Source organism: Mixophyes fleayi, chromosome 5 (genome assembly GCF_038048845.1).
Source record: "Mixophyes fleayi isolate aMixFle1 chromosome 5, aMixFle1.hap1, whole genome shotgun sequence".
Classification (NCBI taxonomy): Eukaryota; Metazoa; Chordata; class Amphibia; order Anura; family Limnodynastidae; genus Mixophyes; species Mixophyes fleayi.
This window is the reverse complement of record NC_134406.1, coordinates 241,831,282-241,836,911: the sequence shown is the minus strand read 5'-3', so window position 1 is coordinate 241,836,911 and position 5,630 is coordinate 241,831,282. Positions and strand designations below refer to the sequence as shown.

Here is a 5,630-nt window from a genome sequence, read left to right as displayed (position 1 = left end):
ACAGGAACACTGCACTTTGTAATGCAGACAGAAACAGTGCACTTTGTAATGCAGACAGAAACAGTGCACTTTGTAATGCAGACATGAACACTGCACTTTGTACTGCAGACAGGAACACTGCACTTTGTACTGCAGACAGGAACACTGCACTTTGTACTGCAGACAGGAACACTGCACTTTGTAATGCAGACAGGAACACTGCCCTTAGTGATGCAGACAGGAACACTGGAACCTGGAGCCAAGAACTATCCTCTGGAGAGAAGTGTGTTGTTCTGACATTGAACAGATCACAGCAGCAGGTTTAAATAGGGTGTCCCAAACAACTATTGGCTGATCAGTTCATGTGATCACAGCTACTGAATCTGGTTGGCCTGGAATGATCACCTGACTGCATCCAAGATGGCCACGCCCATGCAGCAGAACAAACAGTATGTGTTTGTTTACAAACGGAAATGTGGAGGACGGGAATGCTGCAGACGACCAGAAGGGATCCAGGTAGCCGTGATATGACAGCGGCGGATGAGGTAAGTGCGGCTAAGATCCCGATTTGTGACAAAGTTTAAATAGTGACAGGCAGAGTCTGATTGGGTTCCCCTCTGTGGTTAGTGACACCACTGACCGCCGACAGCTGCTCCGGAGCGTTCCCAGCTGCTTAACAATGGGGACGTGAGGGAAACGTTGGGTGCATACACCCCAGAAGAGGAGCCGGCCAGAGGAGCTGACCCATATCCAATCACGTTACATCTAGTTGTACTCCTCACATTATTATACTCCTACTTGCATATCTATGTTATTTTCTCGATAGCGACCCTATTTCCATTCCACTTAAGTCCATTTATATTTCCACACCTTTTTCTAATCCATCCTTCCCTCCCATTTACACTTCCTATACTCAGCACTTCATTGTATATCTAATGTTCTACCCTATTCCCACCTTATCTCTCCCTTCGCATGCCGCTGCATACTCATTACTATAACTGTAACATAGGTTTATCAATATTGAACTTATCAAGTACTTTTTCTACAGTTAGTCAAGATATCTCCTATTCTCATATCTAATCTTATTTCCAACTTTCCCCTATAACAACCAGACAGACTGGCTCCAGTTCTACATCGCCACTAATCCATCTACAAGACATAAAGACACCATACAAAGTGTTCCACGCCGACAAACAGCTAAATATGTAAACATATAGGGGTCTGATTCATTAAGGAAAGTAAAGCACAAAAAAAGAGTAACTTTGCACCTTGGCAAAACCATGTTGCATTGGAGGGGGAGGTAAATTTAAAATGTGATGGCAGATTTATAGTTGGGGTAGGGCATGTCCTAGATCAACTTTAAATTACAGTTTAAAAATAAAGCTCTAAAGTATTTGTGTGCAACATGAAGAAACAGCCAGTATTTAACTTATGTGCAAAATAATAATCTAATTTGCACCCTTGCATTGTAACATGGTTTCTCCAGGAAAAAATGTACTCCTTTTTTTGCCTTGCTGTCCTTAATGAATCAGGCCCATAATGTGTAACTTAGGATAAAGAGCACTAAACCTCCCAACACAACATCCAAATATTAATATAAATCTACAATCTCCGATTGAGTAACCGTCTCAGTGTATATCTGCTGCGACAGAACTGCATGGCAGAATTGTTGATAGAAACAGCTATAGAGGTCATGTTTGGAACTCCCTGCATGCCATATGTAATGTAATATACAGTAAAATATTTGTCACAATTATTTATGATTTCTCTGTATCTATGTACTTCTGATGTACGTATACTTTTGATTGGTTATTTTAAGGGATTAGGATTCACATTGAGATTTGCATTTTGTAGCATGTTCAGCACAGTTAGGGGCCTATTTATGTGCATTTGCTCTACAGAGCACTGTAAGCTATTATTACTGAAACACAAGGTTATTTCCAGCAAACCAGGTGAAGTGCATCCAGGTGTGCAAACACCTGATAAATAGCTGAACTACAGAATCTGTGTTTCTTTGTACTTTCTGGTTAATATTCATCTTTGTTACTATACTTACACTTAAGACACTGGTAAAAAAAAGTACAGATTTAAAGAATATATTTTCTTTAAAATGAATTCAAATAAGACATATTTACCCAGGTAAATCTCACTAATGTAAATCAGTGCTGGATTCTTCAAAATCAACTCTTGTAACAATCTTGCATTCCTTTGTTAATGGAGCAGACCAGCCAAGTCGTACAGTATGACAGGACTTGTAGTCTGGGATTGTATCACACATTCACTTGTTATGCAGTGTATTGGGATGTATGATGTGGGTATGTACTTATGCATGGCATAGTGCTGTGTATGGTGAGTATTGGAGCTACATAGGATGGGCAACTTTACAGTTCTATATGTACACATTAGTCTATTATGCTTTGCATAGGGTGGTTGCTCAGTGAATTGATCAAATGTGGAGGACTTGAGCATTGCATGACTGCAATTTACCCATCTCCTCACCCTATGCCTTCACAGCCTAACCTCATCACCCCCAGTACCCCCACAATCTAATTAGTCTTACTTGGCAGCAGCATGGAACAGTCAGGAGACCAGATTGCTAAAACGAGTAGAGCCAATGGACAGGCAGCACGGGATAACAGGAAGACTGAAGCACCATAGGGAGACTGTGGGAGCACAAGGCACAAGAAAAAGTAATTTGGGGCTGTATATGGTGGGCCTAGTGTTGTAGAATATGTTGTTTATTGGACCATATGAACTATTCTGTGTGCTTTGCACACTTTATATATGTTTTGCATACTTCTTTTGGTATGACATATTGTTTACTGTATGTACCAAGTACACGACTTGCCCAATGCATGTTTATTTGCCATGCTGTGTCTTTTTATCAATATCACACACTATGAAAATGTATTTTAATTGGTTTAATTGAATTGAGCATATTGGAGTGGTTATTAGTTAAAGTTCAACGGATGCAGTCTTTATCGTGTTACGCCTATTCTTCCTTTCCAGTAGTTGTCACCTGTAATCTCTGCATTTGAAATGTTGCATAATATTAGTAGATAATAGTTACATACTAATACTAGGTACAAATGAAGATGCCCCAAAGGTAGATCTTCCATTCTCACAAGGTCCTGAGAATCTCTGGACATTCTGGATAAACTCAACCAGAAATGTAGGAGTGGAATGGAGACGGGAACGCGGGGTTTGATGAGTCTTTATGTCTGATAAGGATTTTTCCTAAAATGTTCCTGTGTGTAATTATTATTAGTTCAGTATGTGAAACCACATGTTCCAGCAGGCCCTTGTCTGCCAGGATATGCTGGCGCTTGTAATTCTGCAAATGTGACCGTGTCCAAGCAGTTAATGACTGTCTGGGTTTGCTGCGACTTGTAGTTCTGGTTTTCCCTAGAGAAGCCTGCTTATATTTGTGGGTCTCATTCCTTTGGGGATCTCAGCCCCCCCTGCTGGCCCCGTGGTCTCCCTGCTATTGGGTGACCAGCCCATCCTGGCATAGTCTGGTGCCAGAAACGGCTTTTGAGTGAAGACCACCAAGCTGTTTGGCCCAACACATTGGCAGTAACCAGCACAGGCTATAAGGTGATTACAACTTTGGGAGAGTTATATTGTATTTATTTATTTCACTAGTAATAATATGTGCTGATGGTCATCATCATCAGTATGTGTCTTTACACCATATCTGGGGCAGATGCAATTTTTACATCTCCTAAGAGATATATCTGTAAATGAGACACACTGACCATAGCATGCCCTTACGGTAAATGAGTTGAGCAGGTACACCACCGTTCTGTAGATGTAGGGGGCTGCAAGTTTCATTGAAAGGTTATGTTTTTTAATGCACAGAAACATAAAATGGAGTTTTGCACCTAATATCCAACTCTAAATAAGGCCCTATAACTATAGGTGGATACAGCTAGCCACAAGACACTTGTCCTACTCTATTCCAGTAACATAGTGACATTACAACAAGAGCCACAAGATGATTACTCTCCCTTAAATTCCAACACCGCAGTTAAGGAGCCGCAGTATAAAGACAGAAAGGGGGCGGACACAAGACAAGAAGTAATTATAATGACTTTTACCATTTATATCACAAATGTAGAATGTTTTATAATGTTAGTTTTTTTTCTTCTCTTCCACCATTCTCTCCAACCACAGACTTGACGTGGCACCCTAAGATCATGTCTAACATCAGAATGGCAAAGTGGCCACAAGGAACCAGTCTTCACCCTAAACTGGCACTAGGAGCAGCATACTAAAGACACATGAACTCTCTACTTGTAATGTGATAAGTTCTCTCAAGCAGCTACCGGGTGATCCCCTTAAGTCAAACACCCTGCTATAGCACAGCCTCACACCTGCAGGTGAGAATAAAGAGGAAACACAGGTTTACCAGGAGAGATTTCACTAAGACATAATTGATGAAAATAATGGTTGCCAGCTTATCTTGAATAAATAAAGTATATGTATTTATATAATTACAGTCTCTATACACAGACTATTTTCTTCACATCTCACAGCACGTTGCAGCATAAATCACACATCTGAACTTCTCCGTATAATCTTCCTTTATTATCCCACCCTTTATTATGCTTATCATGGTGCAGAAAATTCCCTGGTTTCAAGAGCTAACACTCACTCAGGGTTGGTCCGATGCTGTCTTCTTCACTTCACTTTCCCTGCACTATATCTGAGTAACTGACCCACTGCTTACCATATCTCCATTTGCAGAATCTCTATCTGTAACAGCCGTTACAAGTGATCAAATGTATTCTGGCAGCCAGGCTCTCCACACTCCATCTCACACGAGTTTCTCATAAACCTGCATAATTTAACTAAGTAACTTACTGCTTAAATGTTGCACAAACCTCTTCTAGCTTGTTCTCAGGATCTGTCTCTCACTGGCATCAGTCTGGCTGCTCTCTGAGCTATCCCTATCTAGCAGTCATCCCTTTCTCAGAGCACTCTCTTTATCTCCCTATATTTTTATCTTGGAGTCAGGAACCATCTCAACAATTCTCTCTCAACTCTATCATGCTACCAAGGGGTATTACAAAAATCCGAGGAAAGGTAGAAGTCACTAAGGGCTAGATTTACTAAGCTGTGGGTTTGAAAAAGTGGAGATGTTGCCTATAGCAACCAATCAGGTTCTAGCTGTCATTTATTTAGTACCTTCTACAAAATGATAGCTAGAATCTGATTGGTTGCTATAGGCAACATCCCCAATTTTTCAAACCCGCAGCTTAGTAAATCCAGCCCTAAGGCTTATTTACCAATATTGTCTTTAGATCTACCAGACACTTGCTATCATTCTCAAAATGGCGCTCAACAGATAAAGGCTAAATGCTAACTGGTTCAGTGCAAATTTCGCACCTACATAGAGGGCTAGTAAGTGAACCTTACTATATAGAAGACAGAGCAGAAGAGGCCATTATAATGACACAATTAATTGTCGTATACATTTAGCTATGTCAGACTTCTTCTAATGCTTATAAAACCCCATTGTGTCCATGCATTAATAACAATTGTGCTATATGGTCAATTGTTGTTAAACCAATTGTAGAAGTTAAATCTTCTGGTACTGTAACTGCCCTCCATCATTAATAGAATCCATTACACCACAATAGGCTGAC

At 40.4% G+C, this 5,630-nt stretch overlaps 1 long non-coding RNA gene across 1 annotated transcript; it reads left to right on the top strand.

The window, feature by feature from the left end:
- Positions 1–384: 384 nt before the first annotated feature.
- On the top strand, positions 385–4,409 carry LOC142157870 (uncharacterized). The gene is made up of 3 exons (XR_012692666.1): positions 385–524; positions 2,494–2,669; positions 4,156–4,409. It is a non-coding gene; the product is annotated as an uncharacterized LOC142157870 (long non-coding RNA).
- The last annotated feature ends 1,221 nt before the right edge of the window (positions 4,410–5,630 follow it).